The sequence below is a fragment of the Drosophila bipectinata genome, chromosome XR (assembly GCF_030179905.1).
Source record: "Drosophila bipectinata strain 14024-0381.07 chromosome XR, DbipHiC1v2, whole genome shotgun sequence".
Taxonomy (NCBI): Eukaryota; Metazoa; Arthropoda; class Insecta; order Diptera; family Drosophilidae; genus Drosophila; species Drosophila bipectinata.
In genome coordinates, this window is record NC_091735.1 from 21,087,611 (window position 1) to 21,101,095 (window position 13,485).

General features: G+C 38.0%; 1 long non-coding RNA gene across 1 annotated transcript; it reads left to right on the forward strand.

The window, feature by feature from the left end:
- Positions 1 to 12,860: 12,860 nt before the first annotated feature.
- On the forward strand, positions 12,861 to 13,485 carry LOC138925538 (uncharacterized). Its single transcript, XR_011441774.1, has 2 exons — positions 12,861 to 12,954; positions 13,003 to 13,485. It is a non-coding gene; the product is annotated as an uncharacterized lncRNA (long non-coding RNA).

Consider the following 13,485-nt stretch of genomic DNA (forward strand, 5'->3'; position numbering starts at 1 on the left):
GCTCAGGGACTCGCCCAGCTCTCCCAGACACGGACGAGATAATTATGGCAAATGCTTTGGATTTGTGAGGACACCAAATGGATATTAAATTTTTGCAGCCACTGGGAGGACTTAGAGGACATGGTGGCCAGGATTGGGCCGAGGCCCATGGCCCCAGCTGTGCCTAGAAAAGGTTGAAGATAGCCTCAGGACAGCTGGACGCCAAGGCGGACAGGACAACAGACACTCCCACTAACATTAATGATATGGCATTTTCATTTTCCTTGATGCTGCTCTCCGCATAAATATCATTAGGCAGTTAATTTTATATTTGCACTGGCCAGTAATTATCCTTGCGGAGGCTTCAGATGAACAGCTTAGACTGCTTTTGGTTGTTTGGCTTTTTGGCCAAAAACCCTTAACCCCGCTTAAAAAAAAAAATAATACCTCTCTCCATAGCACCTCTCGACCTTTATACTTTATTGACTTGGGCGAAAATCCTTTTTTGGCTTTTGCCGAAAACTTTTATTTAACTTGGATCATTGTTGTTGTTGTTTCGCATCTCGCTGCCATATTTTACGAGGCGAGGCGAGTCCTTTTCAGTTCTAAACTCGAATTACGTTGAAATGAGCAAACAGCCAGCATCCCTGTTGCTCTTGGCTTTCATAAATCGTGGCAGAAAAAAAATACAAAATAAAAAAGAACAACAAGAACAAAAGATAAAGACCAGAAATCTTAAATCCCCTTGAGAAAAAATAACCATAAAGCAACAGGAGCTGCAAGGATAAGAAGCACAACAAAAAAGCTGCAAAAAAATGTTCACTTAGGCAGTTAATTAGCTGAGTTGCCCTGCAATTGATTTCCAGAAACACGACCTAAAGGATAAGGTCCTGCGGCAAAGGTCGTGGGTCCTATGCAAATACCAAAGCGATTTCCATAGAAATCAGCGATTACATTTTAGGAAGATTAAATAATTCTGGACTCTGTCGATGGATATTAATTGAGCAATCAGGATGCAGGTTACATGGATATCCTTCAAGCAGCCCCAGCTTCCACTGTCAATCAGGGAGCTTGTGTTAGTCAAGGAAATATAAATTGGCCGGGCTCAGTATGAGGTCCTTTTTTTCTACCAGCAGGACTCGACCCTCTCCCTCCCGCCTCGGATGACTGGTCTCTATAAATATAGAATCAGGAATCAGGCTGCCCGATGTTGGTAAAATGTATTAATACCTGCGACATGGCCTGCCATTTGTAAACTGTTTTCTTTTTCTCAGGATTTATTTTTGGCCCGGCCAAGCCAAGCCAAAGGTAAAGTAAATGTTGGTGCTTTGCCTCTGTTCTTGGTTCTCTGCACTCTGGTATTTTATGTATTTTTGTTTTTGTTTTTTTCGGTCCTGCTTAGTGTTTACTGTTTTGCCAGCTTTTTGCGGTGGAATGATTAATATTTGTGCACGCCCTTTGGCCTCCATCCTGCATCCAGCCGCTCCTTGGAAAATCTGTGGGGAGCCATTCTAATTCCGAATCCAATTCCGATTCTACCGATTCCTTACTTTTGGCATTTTTTTTTATTTATTTTTTTTCCCGACGACCAGCTGCCCATTTGGCAGGCGTGGCACGTCTGCCGGCCTACATTCCAAAACATTCGACGGGAGTGTGGACAGCCATCCAACCACCCACTAATTCACCCAGCCACCCAGTCATCCAGCCACCCAACCACCCATATGTATGAATCCCACTTTGTTTGCTATGAGCCCTTTAAATTGACGTTACGCATCCGCCCTGTTAGCCGACACGCACTGAAATCTTTATGAATGGGATGGCCCATCGACCAGCAGCACAGTGTCCTGGATCCATAAATAAAGGTGATTTAGGTGATTGTTAAAATAAGTTTTTTAAAAGTTTTTAATAAACAAGATTAGACTTTTGTAAATATGAAAATTATCTTCAATCTTTAACTAAAAACTCCTTACTCTAAAACGATGATGGGGTTATTTTTTTTTTAATCCAAATTATTGTCAAAATGTAAAGGAATTGGGAAGCTTATAAAGCCAAATTAAAGAATAAACCCCGATAAAAAAAGTATATATGAATACATCAAAATCATTGTTAAAATAAGAAAGAAACAAAAACGTTAAGAAAGCTTAAATTTACCCAAAATAAGCCATAAGTACAATTATTAAAAAACCTTCCATTTTCCAAAAGTTTGAACCCAAAACTACAGAATTCTTTGCTAATTGTATTCTTTTTATCTTTAAATATCTAAAAGGATTTGTATTTAAAATATTTAAGTATTTAAAAACTTAAAACTTTATAGAAACAAAGTCATATTTTAAATCTAGACTAAAGTATAATATACAAGTACATGTTAATCAGCATTTGCATTATATTTTATAATGAAAATAAACCAGATATTATATTATGTATAAAAGATCTTTATAATTTATGCTTTTAAGAATTAAAGACTAACCAACTTTTTAAATAATATAGATGTAAATAATGTTATTTCTTGTTTAAGAAAAAAATATAAAGTAGTTTATAGTCATAGTTAAAAATATTGGAGACCACTGTTCTTAACAGTTCATGTGTGATGGCAGTCATTTGCATTTCGCTTTCATATTTTTGGTAAAAAATTACAATGTGTGCGACATGTGGCTGAAATAAATCAAAGCATACGCCCAGGATACGCAGGACTCTGGATTCGCAGGACTGTGGGAGGCAAAATTATGCGATGCTCTGATTTGTAGCCATTAGCTTGAAGCTTGCCAAGCAAATGTCATAAATTCCGGGGCTCAAAATTAATGAAAAGGCAAGCAATTTATGTTGAATGAGGAGGCATGGCACGGTCCGGGTGTACACACAGCTTCGATTTGAGGAAAAAGGACGAAAATGTATGGGTTGGGTTGGGTTGGGTTGGCGGTTGGTGGTGGCATTGTGGGTGTGCTTGTGGCAAAGACAAAGGACCAAAGCTCAGGTGTCGCCCTGGGTTAGAAATGACAGTTCATCACAAAAAGGCGGCGAGAACAACAAACAAACAACAGCCATTTACTTGTGTCATCGACGGGTGCCTTGATTCTAATTTTGATTGATGACTAAGCAAGAGTCCTTAAATAACATCCTTCACGCTGTGCATCCTTCCGATCAAAATCGATTGAGTCGGGTAAGGGGATCCAGAAGAGAAAATACCAATGAAGACTACCGATGATCACTCATCGTGTTTAATTTTTTGTGGCACTTTTCTTTCTCATTGCTAGTTTCTTATCCTTGGCTCTTATCCCCTGATGCTGGCTGATGCCGCCGCCCCTCAAGGAGGTCCTTTAGCTCGCTAATGCGATTAGGTTGAGTGCTGCCGAGCGATTCTTGAATCGTTTAGCAGTCAACGTCGAAGCCCACTCTTAACTTACACATTACCCAGAACCTGCACCTGGTCTTGTCTTTGTCCCGAGCCTGGAGTCCTCTACCTATAGTCCTTTTGCCATGCTCCCTCTTTGACTGCCTCCGTCCTTTCACTTCCTTACGTCTCTGGCTCCTGCAGAAAGTGCATTTCAATTTCCTTCTGTGTTGACACGCGCTGTCATGCTTGTAGTTATTGTTGTATCAATACCCGGTACTTGTTATTTGAAAGGATATGCTCTTTAAAACTTTGATGAATATTTTTGGAAGCAGAATATTAGGAAATTAGGAATTAGGAAAGGCCTAAAGGTTACATATATAAAATTTATGTAAATAGTCTGGCCTCAAAGTATGCAAAATTTCCCCAAAACCCCGATGAGTACCGGGTATGCACAGTGTCGGGACTCTCCACCTTAGTCCTCCTCCTTTATTTTGTTTATTATGACGCACACTTATGGCCACATACCGAGGAACCTGCTGCATCATTTCCAAGCTTCTTCCGGCTTTTGTTTGTGCTTCGATTCATAACTTTTTTCCTCCTGGCTAAAAATAAAGCCGTTCAACACCAGGAACAAGGAGCGCCAGAGCCCGGGCCTCTGCATGAAATAAACAAGTAGGAACCAGAAGGAGCGTCCCCAGGACCATCATCAGCCTTTATCCGCGTTATCGTCGTCATTATCCAAATGCGCGGCACACTCTGCATACAATGTACAAAACTCGGAACGTCTGGCCAAAAGTTTTCCGGGACGAAAAGCCGTGTAAATACGGCACAAGGCTCCTGCGCCGGCTCTGGCTCCTGCCGCAGTTCCTTCCTGCTCATCAAGCAAACAATGAAAGTCAAGTGCAATATTTGGCCACATTAAATTAATGTTTCGCCATAAAGATGGGGGGAATAAAATTTTTGACCACCCAGGCCTGCACTTTTTTTGACGGCTTATCAATGTTTAAACAGAGCTGCAGCAGGACGAAAAAACAAAGAAAAAAAAAAACAATAAAGAGCACTGGCTCCGCCCGAAACAGGGCAGTCGTAAAAAGAAGTCTGAAATCGTATCCCAAGATACAAACATAAATATGTAGGTTTAAGTACAACAAGGTATTGGCCTAGGTGCTAAATCCTATCGCCTTGTACCCTGATGGCCCAGCGTCCCAAGTGTCCTGCTGCGAATGTGTGACATGGCCGGACAAATCGGCTTTTAATTAATTAACATCTGACTTTGTGTACCTTACTGTGGGGTAATTAGTGTGTGGTCTGTCTGGATCCCCTCACTCTCTCCGTTCCTTTGGGCATTTTAATTAGTCCTTTGGTGATTCTCTAAAGTTTTTAATGGCCATTCGATTAACTTGACCATTCGATGACAGAGCCCTCGCTGTTGCTTTTATACGAGTGTGTACATAATGCATGTCCTTTTGCTCTATTTTTATACGCTTTCCAGGGGGTATGTGAGTTTTCTTTAAGGGTTTTTATTAACGGGTGTAATTTTCTTATATTGGGTCCCGCCAGCCACTTTTATCGAACTTGGTGCCTATATAAATATTTTTTAATATATCTTGCAAATGAATTCTAATTTAATTTATTGTTTCACAAATGAAGCCTTTTAAGAGCACTTATTAAAGAATGTTTGAAAATTTTAATAAATAATTATTAATCGTAATATAAACAGCCAGCATTTTCACCCAAAAACTTTGATCATCCTTTTACTTCATCTTTATTCTTTATTTTATTAATTATCATTCTAAATTTCTCTTCTCCATTTTTTTCGATTCTTTGTAAACATAAACTTTATTTAGTATATCTTGTTTATGACCTCTTGTCAGTGTTCCTGTCCACTAACATTTTCCGCAAGAGTATAAATGTTTCTACCTTCGAAGATAGCTTTTTTCTTTTGGTTTATAAGTCCCTATTTTTGTTTTTTTTTTTTTTTTGTGTTTCTTTGCCACCAGGAGAGAGATGTCCTGTTCGACAGACGTGCCTTGGACGTGGTCAGTTTCCCATGGAGGAATGCAGGTTCCGCTTAGTGCGCTGCGTATAATTAAATCTGTAAGCCGCTTACTTATGGCTTCCACTCACTCTGTCCCCAGACCCCATTTGCCAAGTGAAGCCAATTGGCACGTGTCGCCACCCCAGGGCCTTCAATACGGACACGCAGTCACACTCCCGCCCACCAGGACTCCTGATGGATCCTGATTCCCTGCAAAGTTAATTAGATGTTGACTCCCCGCTAATTGGAGACAGACATTCGGGCTCCATTCTGGCATGCGTACCCGTATGTGTCATCCCCTCGTTGTCAGAAAAAGATGCCTTTTAGGCTGAGAAGCCGGCAATTTGTCAAAATTTTAATTAAATTCCAGTTGTAAGTAATTGCATTTCCCTGAAGATGATGATTTTATTTCTATTTCTTCTCTATGTTTCTTGCTGTTGTTGTTGGTGTTTGAATCAAACCAAATGCTCTTTGAACTGTCCATTAAATTCCAGAAAGCGGACCGAATGCCACGTGATGGCATTACTTGAAGTGCTCAAAAAGGATCTCGGGGAAACCAAAATCCAAAATCCAGAGTCCAGGCCACCGAGTCCAGAGTCTGATGCGTCCAAAGCACATTACTCAAATCCACTTCCCCTGTGTTACTTGTATTTCAGGGCACGGAACCGGACACGCAACAATTCCATTTGACAGGACGTGGGGGAATCCTGGCTAGTTTCTCAAATGCACTTTGAGAAAATGTGTGTAATCGAGTGAAAGTATAGGGTTTTATTTTTATTTTTTCAGTTCAATGCAGGGAAAGTTTTTGATTTTCAACTTTATTGGCTTTTGTACGCTTTTAAATATTTGAAAAAAAGTCAAAGACTTTATTCGAAATGTATTCCAAACCTGAAAGAATTCAAGCTAGGATTTGAGTTCTAAATTAGGATTAGATTCAAGTACAAATTTTTATTCTACCATTATTTAGGACACATTATAAATTATATTGAACTACTTATACCATATGTACTATATATTATGGAATAATTGGAAAAACTTTTAATATTTATAGAAATTTGCAGTAAAAATGTAGCTTTGAGATAGGTAAGAAACAGACATTATAGAAATATCAATACGTTATATTTAATTTAAGAAAAAACTTCTGATATATCATAAAACCCTAATATACATATATGAACGCCTTTACATTTTTTCTATTTAATATGAAAAATAAGTTTCTTTGGAAATGTATAAAGTAATAATATTCAAATGTAACAAATATTAGAAGGGCTTATAGAAAGTAAGACCACTCTGAGGGAAAAATTCTCATAGGCTTTGCTTTAAAAACTTTTTTAAAAAAATTATAAACAGCAAGATTGAAAAAAAATTCCCGTTTTAATAATTTTTTTCAAATTTAATTATTTTTTTTGGTATTTTTTATGCACTTATGTTGGATAGTTCCCCATGGCTCATTAATCTTTGAAGCCCTCATGTTAATTTTTGGTAAAATCATGTGATGAGTGCCCTGGGTCCTGTGCCCTTTTACCTTTGGCCCATTCGAGATTGCAGTTATTTTTGGAGGACACGTATGGGGATCTGTGGGCGAAAGTTTAATTGCTAGGGGAATCCCCGGAGACAGTGGCGACACAGGGGCTGTGGTGGGGGAAAGTCTTGCAACTGTTGAGCACCCGCAGGCCGAGTAATCACAATTTCTGCTCAATTGGTCGTCTTTTGCGGCTTGTGAGAGACAGGGTCCTGACGCCGGCGTCGCCCTTAGTCCTGTGGGCCACGCTCTAGACAGTTTAGTGACCCCGGGTTCAGGGAACCTTCTGCCTTCGATGGGCGCGCGTACATGCGGGACGGATTCCCCATTTCTAAGCCGCACAAAAAATTGGGCAACATATTAAATATTTAAGCGTCAAGCCATAAAAATGCCAATTTTCCAAATATATAAATGAACTTTCTCCATTTTTTCGTTCGGGTATGGCTGGCATATGCCGTATGGTTGGCTTTTTCTCATTTTAACCAAAATAATATACATATATCAAAATATATGTGTATATTTCATCCTAGCCCCGGACTCTTGCGCTTTTTGCGTTTTGCAATTCAAATTATGCTCAGAGCTGTGAGTTTTTCATTGAATATGGGATATAGAAGTGCCTTCTGTGTCTGGTTCTGGACATTCCGGTCTGGCAGTTGGCAGACCAAGGCTACTTGTCTCGAATTCCCATCACCGTTTCTGCCATTTCTAAGTCAACTATGCAAGTTCGCTGAAAAAATTGAAGAAGGAGGAGCAAAAAATGAAAGAAACCGGGATAGGAAACAATTCGTATCTGCTGTCAGGGGCACTTTGCATCCACTTAGCATATTCGCATCTTAGCCAGCCTGGCAGGACATCGACAGGATACCGACAGCACCGAAGGCCCCAGAGAAGAAGTTGGCCGAATCGATACATGTCCATGATTGCCAGTCCGATCAATATCCTTTCGAGGCTTCAATGTCTTTCGAGGGGATACGAAAAACATGCTGCATGTTCACTTTTATTAGACCATATGGATCAGTCTTTTTTATTCTTGGCTCTTATAAAGAAAACCCTTTCTTTCCACGGTTTTTTCACTTTAATCATTTAAGAAAGAACCGCCGGAACTATAGTTCAAACATTGCATAAAGTTTTCCGCTTAAAAATGGGGTGCTTATTTTTAAAGGAGGAGGAGTATGCGTTCCAATGCATCTACTTAAAAAATACTTTAATTAAACAAGAATTTTACAAAAACTATCAAAATATGGGAAATAGTTAGAATACTGTTTTTTACTGTTATAACGTTAACGTTAATACTGTTAACGACTTATAGATGGTAAAATTCTAATAAATACCTATTTAAATAGGTAAAATATTACCGACCTAATAAATACCTATATAAGACCCAAATGCTAAACAAATATTACAAACATGTATTTAACTAAATATGTATCTATATTGTAATTATTTTTGTGCAATTATTTTTCCTTTATTGAAAATAAAATCGTTATGTGCTTGAAAAGTGGTGGAAATAAGATGCCTTGTAATAGGGGGACAGCAAAAAATCTCAACCGTAATAGTAACTTAGTTACATAGTAGTACATGGATAAAGTCAATAATTTAAATTCAACCAAAAGTATTAAAAAATAGGGAAAGAAAAACATTGGAATGGTTGAAAAGATCAATGCGAAAAGTGGACTTAAAGGCATTTAAACGTCGGAACGTCGAAAAAGTAATAGTGGGCAGCTTTGAAGACCGTGGAAAATATCTTAGTTCCTTTAATTGGTTGCCTGGTAGTGAACTGAAACTTTCAACAAAGAAAAAAAAGCACAATAGCAAGTAATAAAAGTCCATGCCATGCCATGCAAGTACACCATCAACCTTAAATCTGAAAAGGATCTAGTTACGATTGATGGCATCGAGATCTTCAAAATCAGATATAGTAGGCTTTGAAAATAAATTAATATACACACATACAAGGGAAACCCAACCATTCCGTTCAAAAAATATCGACTCAGTATGAGTACCTCGGAGAAAAAGATTGGAGGATCCCAATCCGAACCAAAATGTGAGACAAGTTCCTTCCAGAAGGAGCAGGAGGACACTGTGGAAAACGAGGAGGGTCCGCCGACAACATCCTCCAGTAAGGTATTTGGGGAACGTTTGCAGAACAATCAGGAAGCGAATAATCCGTTCAACAGTCCAAGCAATAAAGAGCTGATAAGACAAGTCAGGGGACTACGTGAACGCCTCGTATATATTAACGAGTTAGAGCTTAAACTGGCATTTTCGGAACTTAGTCTGACTTTTTCTAACGAGTCCCGAATAAAAGCCATTAGTGCCACTAAAAACCTTATAATTCTTAGAATTCTTGAAAATATTGAAAAACAATCACTTGAATTTTCCGTATAATTCTTCTAATATTGGTAATTGAATATTTAAAATCATATGTTATATGTAAAAAAAAAAATTATATGTATAAATATGTATATGTATAAATAAATAAATTGCATCAAAGTATAACTTGCACAAAGCAGTTTTAGTAAGCTTTACATGAAACCACCTTGCAACTTAAACAAACGCGTAAAGTCAAAGATTTTATTGAAGGAGGACGACCTTTATACTTTGGGATAATCATCGGGGGTCCTTTGTGCAATTGTTTGCGTGCAGAAATTAGAAAAGTCCGAGGGGACCCGGCTGGTTTGCAAAATTTGCAGTTTGTGCTACCTGGCGATGCATCGCCAGATAAAACCAACCAACGAGGTAAACAAACCTCCAATTGCTTTTTGCAGCTTCCCCAAAAAAGCAACAAAAAGAAAACAGGTGGCAAGGATGGGTTGAAATGAAGGCAGGAGCGATGGTGCCTCCTCACTTTTGCGGCTCAAAAAAAAACATTGGTATTTGTTTTTCAAGAGTACATCCATTTATGGCCACATCACATCCGCACATCTCACGCTCCGACGCCTCACCTCCTGTCAACAAAATAAGGACCATCATCCTACCCTCAAAGTTCCTGCCGAAATTTGCCGAACATTTCGCAGGACTCCTGGCAGGATGTAGCCTGAGTAGCCTTGCAAGTTTCGCAACGATGACTAGCCAAAAAAAACCCAAAAAAAAAAAAAATAACAAAATAAACAAAGTTTGGGAGCAAACATCTAAACATTCAAACAGCAACTTTGCTTAACGAATTCAATTTCATTAGCACAACAAGCATAATTAAATAGAACATGCTGCCTATGGAAGGAGCGCTTACACTGAACACAAAAGTACGTTACATTTTAAGGAAATTTTATGAAATATTTGGGATTGGGTGGTCTCTAGATACTATCGGAAATCATCCAAATAGGGGTTCATCTATGGATGTAAAGTTCGATTTGCATAAAATAGTTTTTGTATTTTGGGAATAAGTTAAGCTTGCTGACTCTAGCCTTCCAGGATCGTGTTGGGACTTCTTAACATAAAAATGTTAAGAAATGTGAGGTAAAAAAATTTATTTATTTATAATCTTAGCTTATTATTTTCCTGTTAATGGAAAGTGCACAAAAGTTAAATCTAACTATACTAAAGTTTGCTTATAACTTAGTATTATTAAAATGTAAATACTATTTAAATAAAAATTACCCTCCATACCTTTTAAAATTCATTAAAACTATTTTTCCGAAGAGACAACTATTTTTTTCCAGTGTAGAAAATTGTTGTTGGTCCAGGAATTGCTTGTGACTTCCACAGCTTCCACCAGCGACATCTGTCTCGGTTTTGGCCAGTTTCTAAGCGGCTTAAATGCCGAAAAAGACGCGGCCAAACGCCTTCGAAGGCAAATTGAAAATGAAAACGGGAAACTTTTGGCCATTGACAAACGCATTAAGAGTTAAATCGCCTCCCGACTCGTGTCTCCTGGCTCCTGCCTCCAGCTTAGGTGTCTCGGACCATCCTTTACTTGTCAATGACTTTGGCTAATTACTTACCGCCTCCACCTCGTACTCTTGGGATTTTTTTTCTTGGTATTCCTGAGTGGTTTCGATTCCCGTGAATTCATAGGATTAGAAAAGTTCCGGTTGAAAGGAAAGAGAAGCAACGGCTGCCAGACAGAGGAGAAAAGTGCCTGCCACATTCTGGCAGCAGCTCGAAAATGCACCTGACACGCACGGGGATTACACAGTTAAGGGCTAAGAAATCCATTTTGCATTCTGCATTCTGCCGTCTCCGGCTAAAAGCTTCATTTCCGCTCGCAGGTCAAAGGTAAACTCGCTTTCGTGTGCGTGGGAAGCCACGCGAATTTCCAAGTATCAGGCTGCAACCGAGTTTCTGGAGGTATGATGAGGCATCTTTTACGCCCACTTCATTTGCCAGAAAGGATTACACTTGACAAAAAAGAAGGGATAGGATGTGGATTGGTTAAAAAAAAAATTTTACACTTAAAAGAAACGTAATTTCCAAGGGAAGTAACCTAGAAAGTGCCACAATGTTTTTTCTTAAAAAACTTGATTTTTTTTTTTAATTTATCACTTTTTAAATAAAAGTGTATTCTATTTTTATACTATAAGTGCAATGGAGCCAAGCATTTCCATCCGATTTAATTCACCTTGCCACAGGAACGGCATGGAAATGATTATTATGGAATATAAACAAACCATCTATAGGTTGGGCTTACTACTTTTGAAATTAAAATTTATAAAAACTTGTTTAATTAATTTAGGTATCAATAAATAAAGATGTATTTTCATACGGAATTAAGGTCAAAGTCAGCATTTAATTTTTTCCAAATCAACTTAATTAATTAATCTATAATATCGCCTTATTTCTAGAACCACATTTTTAGAAAACATAATATCCATACTAATAATCCCCACTTCCTATTAGCACTAATATCCTATTTTTTTTGCCAGTGTATGTATATGTGTGGTCCCCTTTCTGTCACCACTCCCCTGTCCACCCATACCACTGGCACGCATAAATTGGCAAAATTTTAATTTTCCACTAGATTTGCGTGGATTTTGGTTCGGTTTCTCCGTTTCGTATCTGGTTTTTTTTCTAGCCTGTGCGCCGTTTTGCTTTGATTTTTTACACTCTCCGGCGTATTTGCTAACGTTATGGGCGGGGCAGATAGGGGCGGATGGAGGTCTGTGATGGCAAAATTTATGACTGCATCTCTTTGAGGTTTTTTATCCTGGTTCTGTTTGCCGAGTTGCCTTCGCTCGCTTCATTTGCAACAAAAAAAACTTTACTACGTCTTTGCCTTTCCTGGCTTTCACTTTTTTACTTTCTCCTTTCACTCTTTTTTTTAAAGGGACCCTTTTAGATACCCTTACACAAGGTATTATGGATAATTGAATATACATAGTTGGTTTTTGAAATTTAAAATAAACAATTTATTCGGTTTAAAAAGTTAATATATTGTAAGAAACTTGGTGAGCAAAGGGTATTTTAGCAGAGGGTATTAAAGCTTTGGTCAAAAGTGTGCAACGCAGTGAAGGAGACATCTCCGACCCTATAGAATATATTCATATATTCTTGATCAGGATCACCTCCTGATTTGATGGAAGCATGTCCGTCTGTCTGACTGTTTCTAGAGTTTTAAAGCTATCGACTTAAAACTTGCACACACCCTTCACACAGTATAGATATAAATTATAGATAGAATATAGATAGAATATAGATAGTATAGTATAGATATAGATATAGTATAGATACAGTATAGATATATATAGCATATTATAGCTGCCATATAACTAAAAGATCGGAAATGATCCAACATTCGTGTTTTTGAAGATAAAAGATTTTATTCTTGCCAATTGATCCGACTTCCCAAATTTCATCAGGATCAACCGTCTATATCCTAAACTTTAATATTTTTGAAGATAGAATATCGGATATATAACTGTGACGGTATAACAACTTTGGTTCCGTCCGAAATTAGCTTTCTTTTCTTGTTTAATTGAAAACGAATTTCACAGTGTTTCTGATGCACTTATTCTTGTTTTCTAGATTCTAGGAATAAATCATTTGAAGCAGGCTTGGGATTCAATTTAAGAAACATGTGTAGAATCCGCCTTTTCATATAAATATATATAATTTTCCTGTAAACATCGTAACAAATAAGCATCAAACGTAATATATTATATTTAAATATTTATTCCCTCGATAACCGCTTCACAGGTAAAGAGAGTGATGGCTGGAGGACCCCTATTGAAGAACATACCAGTGGTCTGTGTCGGGATCTTACAGCCCGACAATGGGTTGTTGGAGGATATTAACGACCTTAAGATAGTGTGCTCCAAGATACCTGCGTCTGGGAAGCAAAAAAAGAAGAAGATACAGCGCTTTATACGCATGATGGAGCAAAGGTACTCCAACCATGTCATAAAGATAGCTGCTCCAGACTGTTATTCGGTAATAAGCATCGAACGTAGACTTTTTAACCTACTATGTGATAACCATGACAAGAAGAAGATGGCTCTGGCTATTATAAAACCCCTTTTACAGCCGTCTGCTTGGCAAAAATTTAAAGACAATGTCACTATTGGGCTGGTCTACGGTGTAGTGTCCTTTCTTTGGATTTTCTTATTTTCTATCAATTGGATAACTACATATATAAAAATTATAAGACATAAATAAACAAATAAGTGTTAATTTATAAAA